Source organism: Amphibalanus amphitrite, unplaced genomic scaffold, assembly GCF_019059575.1.
Source record: "Amphibalanus amphitrite isolate SeventyFive unplaced genomic scaffold, NRLGWU_Aamphi_draft 002077F_arrow, whole genome shotgun sequence".
NCBI lineage: Eukaryota > Metazoa > Arthropoda > Thecostraca > Balanomorpha > Balanidae > Amphibalanus > Amphibalanus amphitrite.
In genome coordinates this window covers 59,926-69,908 of record NW_024883570.1, presented here as the reverse complement: position 1 = coordinate 69,908, position 9,983 = coordinate 59,926, and the positions used below count along the sequence as shown (strand labels likewise).

The 9,983-nt window shown below is 51.1% G+C and overlaps 1 long non-coding RNA gene across 1 annotated transcript; it reads left to right on the top strand.

The window, feature by feature from the left end:
* Positions 1 to 1,177: 1,177 nt before the first annotated feature.
* LOC122376269 lies at positions 1,178 to 7,752 on the top strand. The gene is made up of 2 exons (XR_006255576.1): positions 1,178 to 1,259; positions 6,492 to 7,752. It is a non-coding gene; the product is annotated as an uncharacterized LOC122376269 (long non-coding RNA).
* Positions 7,753 to 9,983: the final 2,231 nt, after the last annotated feature.

Genomic DNA, 9,983 nt, shown 5'->3' with positions numbered 1-9,983 from the left:
CACTTGGCAATAACGCTAAAAACAGCATAACTAGTACACTGTAAACAGCATAGTTTTCACATACCTGTCTGGGCATATTACTGTGAACTGAATTCTGATCAGTTTGAGCCACGATATATTATTTTCGTTCCCAGACTAAACAGGCTAGTTGTAGTTAGCATACTCATTTGTAACGGGTATGCTTACAACGGTCGTTTACGTCTGGGCTCAGAGGTGAATAAAACCCAAAAGCTGTCACCTACGCGATGTCTAGCTGTCACGAATTTTTTACAAGTCATCTTGAAACAGGAGGTACCTTTTTTTACGTTTTCTCATCACCTTTGAAGGCCAAATTTCGACCTCTGGGCATTACAACGCATCACCACATTTCAGTGACACAACAACAAAAAATCAATCACTTTCTTCCAACTTACCTAAACGTCTGATCGACTTCCTAGCTCCTCCTGGCTCCTGGCTTCCAGATCCAGTTCAATCAGAACTCACGAAAGGATTGTCAGCTTTGTCACTGATTCACTTGCCTTTGCTTCAGTAGTCAGAACCAATTATCAACGCTCCTACCAAGTTTCTGGGACCGATGGCCATGGACCTCACCCCAGTTGTGGCCCAGATGTGACGTCCCCCATCCCAGTCGTCCGGTCCTCCCCTACTCCAGCGGCGGCCAAGGCCGCGCCGGTCCCCGCCACCGCTCAACCGGCGACGAGCGGGGACGAGCTGTCGCGCTCTGTTAAAACGTATATGCATGGACAATTTAATAAATGTTTGTGGAAATGCATGGACATGGTCGAAACCATGGACATTTCATGTCCACGATTTTGTTCCTAATTTTTATTGGCATATCATGGACGGCGAATGACGTCCACCTCAAACGTATTTTCATGGACAGGTTAAAAATGTCCATGCGTTGTGGTATTTCAAAGTGTTTCAGACCGCAGTTCAAGGATCAACTCCCAGAGGGCGCTTGTCCTGAAACTGGAATTTGATTGGTCGAGAATGAGCCGAGGATGTTTCTGATTGGCTGTTGATGGATGTCCACGAAATCTCAGAAAACCATTCATATTGTCCATGTTTTTATGACAACCTTAATTCCTAGCCAGCTGACTGCGATTTAGCGGCTTGCCGCGGCAGCTGAATTGGGCGGCAGTCCTTTGTTATCGCGGCGTCCTTGGCCGTGTTTGTCACTCGGCGTGCACTCGGCCACGTGGTGCGCCGGCTCCGCTTCTGAGAGAAGAGAGAAGACAAAAGAGAAGATGAAGAGGAAGGTACGTGTGGGATATAAACGCATTACAATAAATTTCGTTGGGGATCTACTGTCACAATGGGTTCGTTTGTCTACTAGTTACTGATGTTTTGGTATGATTGCCCTCAAGTGAAGGAAGGATGTGATGTTTTCTATAGGTATAATTTGTCAATTACCTTCATGGTTTAATGCAGGAGATACATTTTTTTTTGCCAATCACATTAGTGTTTTGTAGTTTTGCTTGTACAATGGATGATTTTAAGTTTATAATTTTATTTTGATTACGAGCAGATAATGTTAATAGCTGATAAAAGATAACCTAGCAGTTTTCAATCCAAATAGCTAATTTGATCAACTAAATATCACCTACTTGTCATGGAAGAGCTGTTCGATTAAACTGTTCCTAGCTTTGGTTATGATTGGAGCTGATGAGGCTTGCTTTTTTGCCAAAAGGTTAGCTTGAAAACTATTGACATGGTGGATTGGGAATGTTTTTGAGTTACATTACTTTAAGTTGGCTACATATGTGTTTCAATATTAATCTTTTTCAAGCCATAAATCCTGTTTGAATTTTAATGTCTGTCACAAACTATTTTAACAACTGTTATTTAGGCGAACAAGCTCAATATTTTTGTATGGCTTTGTATTTATGGCTTGAAAAAGATTACTATCGAAACACATGTTTAGCCAACTTAAAGTAATATAACTCAAAAATGTTGACATTGTTTTCCAAGTATAATTCAATTTGTCGATCAATATCAATTTCCAGTGGTATCTCAAGAAACTAGCTACTTTTTAGTTAACTATCAGTTATTTTCTTGATGCCGAACAGAATTTGTGTATTACCATGTGAAATTGCAAGCACAAACTCAAAGCAGAGAGACCAGGAAAGTCAAATGAAAGTCATGAGCTTTCTTATGACATCATCAGGTATTATCTCAAGCACAAATACAACATGCTTTCTTCCTAGCAGGTGTCATATTTTGCAAATCACACGTTTGGTCCAATGACGTAATTTAAGTCATACGTTTTGCAACTTATATGAAACTGAGCACCTTGAGCCTGCTGTGCCTGGCGAGAAAGATGAGACTGGTTTTGCACGTTTTTATTCAGTTTCCAGTCCAATATAGGGATATTACTGTGGTGCATACCAGAGTATGAAACAGATTCATTTTCTGGAGTACAATCCAGTCCGAGTCCGGCCACTTCCAGCCCAGCCCAGTCCAATCCGGCAAGAGGGACCGACAGGCAATCTGATCAGCTCCAATCTGTGCAAAGCGGAATAACAGTATTTTATAAATATACTTTTTAATTTATGATAATATGCAGTAGGAGCAAATGTATTTACCCTCAGGATGGTGCTATATTTCAGCATTCACTGTTTGAGAAATGGATATTTGTTCTCATGCCAGGAGAGCTTAATGAATCTTGTACTATGTTCCTAACCATGATAAGCAATATGGTTCTTACTGGTAAATTGTGGGCATTAAGATCAATCCAATTATCCGCTTAAAACCCATAAGTACACATGCAATGGCGAATGTATACAATTATGGCGCAAAAAATCTACTTTATCATGTATCTACATGTATCTCCAAAAAATCTACTTTATCATGTAGGTACATACCTACCTGTGCAATGCAATATGAAGTCCTAATTTATCCCAATATAATGCCTACTGAGACTTAATACCTACCTCTGCTTTTTGGTATCTGCTGCAGTTTAAATGGAGATGAACTTAGTCAAAGCTAACTGGCCAATGTCAATTAGAATCGGGGGCAGCTCGGACATATGCAGCATAGATGTAGAGCTGCTCTGTCTGCGTCATTCCCAGGTGATGTCAGCCGCCCACTCTGCTGGTATGCAGAGCCTAAGGCTGCTGAAGCATTTGAGCAATCTTGTTCCATATGCCCGCTGCTTAAAATGAGCCGCAACAGCTGATCCGATCCGTCTGAGTGTGCTCAACATTCTTTTTGACCTCTTCTGTCGACCTTTGTTGACCCTGCCCTGCCCTGCCCTGCCCTGGCTCGTGTCAGCTCCTGTCAGCTCCTTGTTGACCTCTGTCGACCTCTGTCGACCCTGCAATGCCCTGCCCTGCCCTGCCCTGGCTCCTGCCCTGCCCTGACTCCTTCCAGCTCCTGTCAGCTCCTGTCAGCTCCTTGTCGACGTCTGTCGACCTCTGTCGACCCTGCCCTGCCTTGCCCTGTCCTGGCTCCTATCAGCTCCTGTCAGCCCTCCTGTCAGCTCCTGTCAGCTCCTTGTCGACCTCTGTCAACCTCTGTCAACCCTGTCCTGCCCTGCCCTGTCCTGGCTCCTGTCAGCTCTCCTGTCAGATCTCCTGTCAGCTCCTGTATAACTCCCGTTCCCTATTCAGGAGCTGGTGCTGCTGATATCTGCCTCTGTCCGCCTCTGTCGACCTCTGTCGACACCTGTGGACACATGCCGACCTCTGTCGCCCCTGCCCTGCCCTGCCCTGGCTCCTCACCTGCCCTGCCCCGCCCTGGCTCCTGTCAGCTCCTGTCAGCTCCTTGTCAATCTCCGTCGACCTCTGTCAACCTCTGTCGACCTCTTCTTACGACCTCTGTCGACCTCTGTCGACCCTGCCCTGCCCTGCCCTGCCCTGCCTTGGCTCCTGCACTGCCCTGGCTCTTGCCCTGTCCTGCCCTGCCCTGGCTCCTGTCAGCTCCTGTCAGCTCCTTGTCAACCTCTGTCGACCTCTGTCGACCTCTGTCGACAGGGGCGATGCCAGGTACCATCAACAGTGGGGAATGGAATGACTGACCGAGGTGACTCGAGGTACCGTAAACAGTGGGGCAGGGGCGACTCTGTCCGACCTGACCGAAGTCTGTCCGACCTGGCAGAGGTATGTGGGACCTAACAAAGGTATGTGTGACCTGACAGAGGTATGTGGGACCTGACAGAGGTATGTAAGACCTGTCAGAGGTCTGTAGGAGCTGACAGAGATATGTGGAACCTGACAGACGTCTGACAACCCTGGCCGATGTCTGTCAGGCACCTGACTGAGGTCTTTCGGATCTGACTGAGGTCAGTCAGACCTGACCAAGGTCTGCCCCACCTGCCAGACGTTTGCGGGACCTGACAGAGGTATGTGGGACCTGACAGAGGCATGTAAGACCTGTCAGAGGTCTGTAGGAGCTGACAGAGATATGTGGAACCTGACAGAAGTCTGACAACCCTGGCCGAGGTCTGTCAGAGACCTGATTGAGGTATTTCAGACCTGTCTGAGGTCTCAGACCTGATTGAGGTCTCTCCGACCTGACCGAGGTCTGTCAGACCTGACAGAGGTATGTGACACCTGAGAGAGGTCTGTAGGAGCTGACAGAGATATGTGGAACCTGACAGACGTCTGCCAACCCTGGCCGAGGTCTGTCAAAGACCTGACTGAAGTCTCTCCGACCTGGCCGAGGTCTCTCCGACCTGACCGAGGACTGTAAGACCTGACCGAGGTCTGTCAGACCTGACAGAGGTATGTGAGACCTGAGAGAGGTCTGTCAGACCTGACAGAGGTATGTGGGACCTGACAAAAGTATGTGGGACCTGACAGAGGTATGTAAGACCTGTCAGAGCCGGTCTGTAGGAGCTGACCGAGATAAATGGAACCTGACATACGTCTGACAACCCTGGCCGATGTCTGTCAAAGACCTGACTGAAGTCTCTCAGACCTGACCGAGGTCTCTACGACCTGACCGAGGACTGTCAGACCGGACCGAGGTCTGTCAGACGTGATAGAGGTATGTGAGACCTGACAGAGGTCTGTAGGAGCTGACAGAGATAGGTGGAACCTGACAGACGTCTGACAGCCCTCCTATGTGGACCCTCCCTGTCTGTAGGAGCTGACAGAGATATATGGAACCTGACAGACGCCTGACAAACCTGGCCGAGGTCTGTCAGAGACCTGACTGAAGTCATATGACATCTGATAGGTCTAACAGACCTCTGTCATGTCCCACATACCTCTGTCAGGTCTCGCAAACGTCTGGCAGGTCGGGCAGACCTTGGTCAGGTCTGACAGGCCTCATTCAGGTCTGAGAGACCTTCAGTCAGTTGTCTGACAGACCTCAGTCAGGGTTGTCAGACGTCTGTGAGACTGGGAGAGACCTCGGTCAGATCTGAAAGACCTCAGTCAGGTCTCTGACAGACCTCGACCGGTGTTGTCAGACGTCTGTCAGGCTCCACATATTTCTGTCAGCTCCTACAGACCTCTGTCAGGTCTCACATACCTGTCAGGTCTCACATACCTGTCAGGTCTCACATACCTGTCAGGTCTGGCAGACCTCGGTCAGGTCAGCGAGACCTCGGTCAGGTCTGAGAGACCTCGGTCAGATCTGAAAGACCTCAGTCAGGTCTCTGACGGACCTCGGCCAGGGTTGTCAGACGTCTGTCAGGGTCCATATATCTCTGTCAGCTCCTACAGACCTCTGTCAGGTCTCACATACCTCGGTCAGGTCTGACAGACCTCTCAAGTCTCACATACCTCTGTCACGTCTGACAGACCTCGGTCTGGTCTGACAGTCCTCGGTCAGGTCGGAGAGACCTCGGTTAGGTCTGAGAGACTTCAGTCAGGTCTTTGATAGACCTCTGCCAGGGTTGTCAGACGTCTGTCAAGTTCCAGATATGTCTGTCAGCTCCTACAGACCTCTGTCAGGTCTCTCATACATCTGTCAGGTCTGGCAGACCTCTGTCAGGTCTGGCACTTGGCAGACCTTTGTCAGGTCGGAGAGACCTCGGTCAGGTCTGAGAGACCTCGGTCAGGTCTGAGAGACCTCGGTCAGGTCTGAGAGACCTCGGTCAGATCTGAAAGACCTCAATCAGGTCTTTGACAGACCTTGGCCAGGGTTGTCAGACGTCTGTCAGGTTCCACATATCTCTGTCAGCTCCTACAGACCTTGGTCAGGTCTCACATACCTCTGTCAGGTCTGACATACCTCGGTCAGGTCGGAGAGACGTCAGTCAGGTCTCTGACAGACTTCGGTCAGGCTCGACAGATCTTTGTCAGGTCCGACAAACTTAAGAAGGCATCCTCGGACCGATCAGCAGGGAGAGCAGGGCTGTACCGGCCGAACTGCTGCCGCATGACGGGCCCGTGAGTCATGACCGCCGGGATGACGGTGCGCCCCGCGTCACCAGTCACTCCACCCCTACCGTCCCCTGTCTGTCTGTATCTGACACCCACGCACCCCCTACATTCCTCTGTCTGCCTGTACCTGACACCCCCTCCCCGTCTGCCCCACAGCGGCGCACCGCCAGTTCGAGGCCAAGCGCAAGTCGCACTACAACGAGTTCTACGCGGTGAAGCTGGCCCGACAGCTGATGGAGAAGGACGAGGCGGAGGAGGGCGCCGGCCCGTCCTCGGCTGCCGGGCCGTCCTCATCGTCTGCCGAGCCGGCCCCGGCCCCTGACTCGGCTCCGTCGACCAGCTCGTAGACGGACGGCCCGCCGAGACCGGCCCGGCGCCGGAGCCCGTCTGTGTATTGGTTTGGCAGGCGCACTGTGTGTCCGGCCCGGTGCAGCCATTTGTGATACGGTTTAGCCAGAACGCTGCTGCTCCTGCTAACGGTGTGACGCGGTGGACGTCACGTCAACACCACCGTCACGTCACTACAACCGTCAGTCACGTCACGTCTTGTCGCCGGATCGACAGCCGCCGTGACGGGACCGGGAGGGCAGCCCAGCTGTGTGCCGCAGAGGCTGACGGAGGACTCCTCTAGGACAAAGGAACAAAGGTGGTGGCTCATCCCACCATGGTGGTGCCCCGGCGGCTGGCGCGCGCGGAAGCCACTCGTGGTCGCCAAGAAGCGTCATGCCGGTTCGACCAGCTCTCGGTGGACACATGCGTTAGCGCCGCGTCAGGCGGGCAGTGCGGCCGGCGGTCGCGCTGGGGGAGGCGGCGTGCCCATCGACCCGGCGACGCAGTGATGGAGGCCGCCGGCGGACTCAGACGGCCACGGGACACGTATGTGATACCTCGCTGACCGAGAGCCGGCCGGCCACCCGCTCCGGCGCGGAGCCGAGGCTTTATTTACCGCTGGGGACGGACAGCGCGTGCCGCTGAGGGCCCGTGCTGATTTCGCCGACGGCGTTGTCCTATGATGCTGCAGTGCAGCGCGTACTCTGTAGAGTGTAGGGACGTAAGAGGCATCAAATTACGGCGCGGAAGTGCGCCAGCTCGGAAAGTCGCCGGCCGTAACCGGCCTTCTGATACAAACTCGGTACCTAACTACTTTCAGGCCGCCGGCTCGAGGGACCGGCCCAGTGCCGTCGCCAGGCTCATCAGTGGAATAGCGCGCTAGGATGGATGTTATGAATGTACAGTCAACGTCTCCGCGCGGGCCTGCGTTAGACCATCGATAATGTCCTGTTCGCTCCTCGTGCATGTCTGTGTTTGTTTGGGTGCGTGTGCAGTGCAGATTGTGTGGGTGGGTGTATCACAGATAGCGTCTGATTGTCGCCGGTGTAGCAAGGATTGTTGCAATAAACGTCGAATGCTGGTGTCACACGCCGCGCGCTCTTTTGTCCCCTTCCATCGACCCTGCGGCGCCACCACCCACTCCGCCGTTGGAGGACATCAGCTCCTGAATAGGGAGGGGGGAGTTACAGACATCAGCAGCACCAGCTTCTCACTCTTTCGTTCTAATACTCGTTCTAATACTCCCAACACCCGTTGTTGTCCAGGAGTTGAGTTGGAATGGGGGAGGGGGTGTTCACTGTTCAGCAGCCCTCCCCCTAGCAGGCGTGGGAATCGTGTGGAGCCCCAGTCACCAGTGTAGAGTGGTGACTGGGAGAGAGACTGAGAGAGCAGTGGGGCAGGGGTAGTCAACAGTTCACATGGGGCAGTCAACTGTTAACTGGGGCAGTTAACATGGGGCAGTCAGACTGAGGTCGGAGAGACCTCGGTCAGGTCGGAGAGACCTCGGTCAGGTCTGAAAGACCTCAGTCAGGTCTTCGGCAGACCTCGGCCAGGGTTGTCAGACGTCTGTCAGGTTCCACATATCTCTGTCAGCTCCTACAGACCTCTGTCAGGTCTCACATACCTCTGTCAGGTCTCACATACCTCTGTCAGGTCTGACATACCTCTGTCAGGTCCGGCAGACCTCGGTCAGGTCGGAGAGACCTCGGTCAGGTCTGAGAGACTTCAGTCAGGTCTTTGACAGACCTCGGCCAGGGTTGTCAGACGTCTGTCAGGTTCCACATATCTCTGTCAGCTCCTACAGACCTCTGTCAGGTCTCACATACCTCTGTCAGGTCCGGCAGACCTCGGTCAGGTCGGAGAGACCTCGGTCAGGTCGGAGAGACCTCGGTCAGATCTGAGAGACTTCAGTCAGGTCTTTGACAGACCTCGGCCAGGGTTGTCAGACGTCTGTTTCTGTCTGAACCAGTTTCCGAGATTGATTTATAATGAGGGGGGACGATCCGACACATATAAAGTGTGAGGACTATGTTGGTAGGCTTATTCTGAGTACGTTCCTACGTTATGATAAATGTTTCTCGTCATTGGCAGTGTGGCAAAAATTGCGTCATTGGCCATGCAAAGGCATATTAATAAGGTTGCCAGAAGCTGTGGCTTGAATGTAAGGTCAGGTAACCATAATTTAGCTTTATTCCCAACGTCCCCGGAGCAACAGCGAGAAACCCTATGACCCTATGGGGAGGGTGGCAACTGGAAGCACCGCCACTCGGCCGTGTAGGGTTAGCATCCCCAATTAATGCAATTATGAAAGCAAACGATAATGACAATTACTGGAAGAAAAGCATGGACCCAGCTTGCGCAGTTGGCATTAAATGTAAATGTATGGACATATGTTAGCTCCGCCTCTAAACTGTTAACTCCGCCCACATGTCCACGTTCTTATGAATTATTGTCGGCATATGTCCATGCAATGATCAAAAACTGTCTCTTTTATGCTGGGAGCTATCTACATGGGTCAGAGATGTGTGAAACGGACTTCGTGGATACGACATTCACCCCAATAATCGGTTCGCCAAGCTTCGTAGTTTGGACGGGAACATAAATTATATGCGTGTCCATTATTTTCGGTTTTCTGTCCATGTCCATGCTAACACGCTGGACCGGTATAGGTGCTGTCGCCGTTTTTCCTCCGTTGTCTATGGCGATTCACAACGCACCGGCTGTCGCACCGGCGGGATTTTTCAGCCCCAGCTGTCTACAAAGAGATGACGCTGTTAAATTTTTGTGCCGTGGTCCATAGTGGCTCTCTATGGGAAGACAGCTCTGATTTTAGCGGAAACGGCCTAGTTATCAATTTTAGATGCATTAACTAAGATGCTCGAATCTGTCTCCTTATTCCTATGGCTGTCACCTACGCACGCAGGCGAGTAGCCGGTTTTTTTTCACCTCTGTCTGGGCTTGTACTTGAGCTCAGCCGCAATGGAAATCAGCCTTGGTACAACACTAAATTCACTAATTGCAGATATCAGAGAAGGGTCAATGGTAACGTATGACCCTTGATTGATCTCTTGTCTAATCCTTGACCTATTCTAAAAGTCTTCCCATTGACCTATTTTAGAATCCTAAAATACGTCTTGGTATTTTCTATAGACCTAGTAGGTATTTAGCATGCATCTATTCTACAGCAGGGTCTACCATTTTTCAGTGATCCCCGTTTGATAGACTCCACTTGATAATCAATAACAGCTCGTATGTGATAATCAATAGCCGATGGCGAGCGGAAATCAATACACTCGCGAGTTTAGGCTGTCGGGAGTG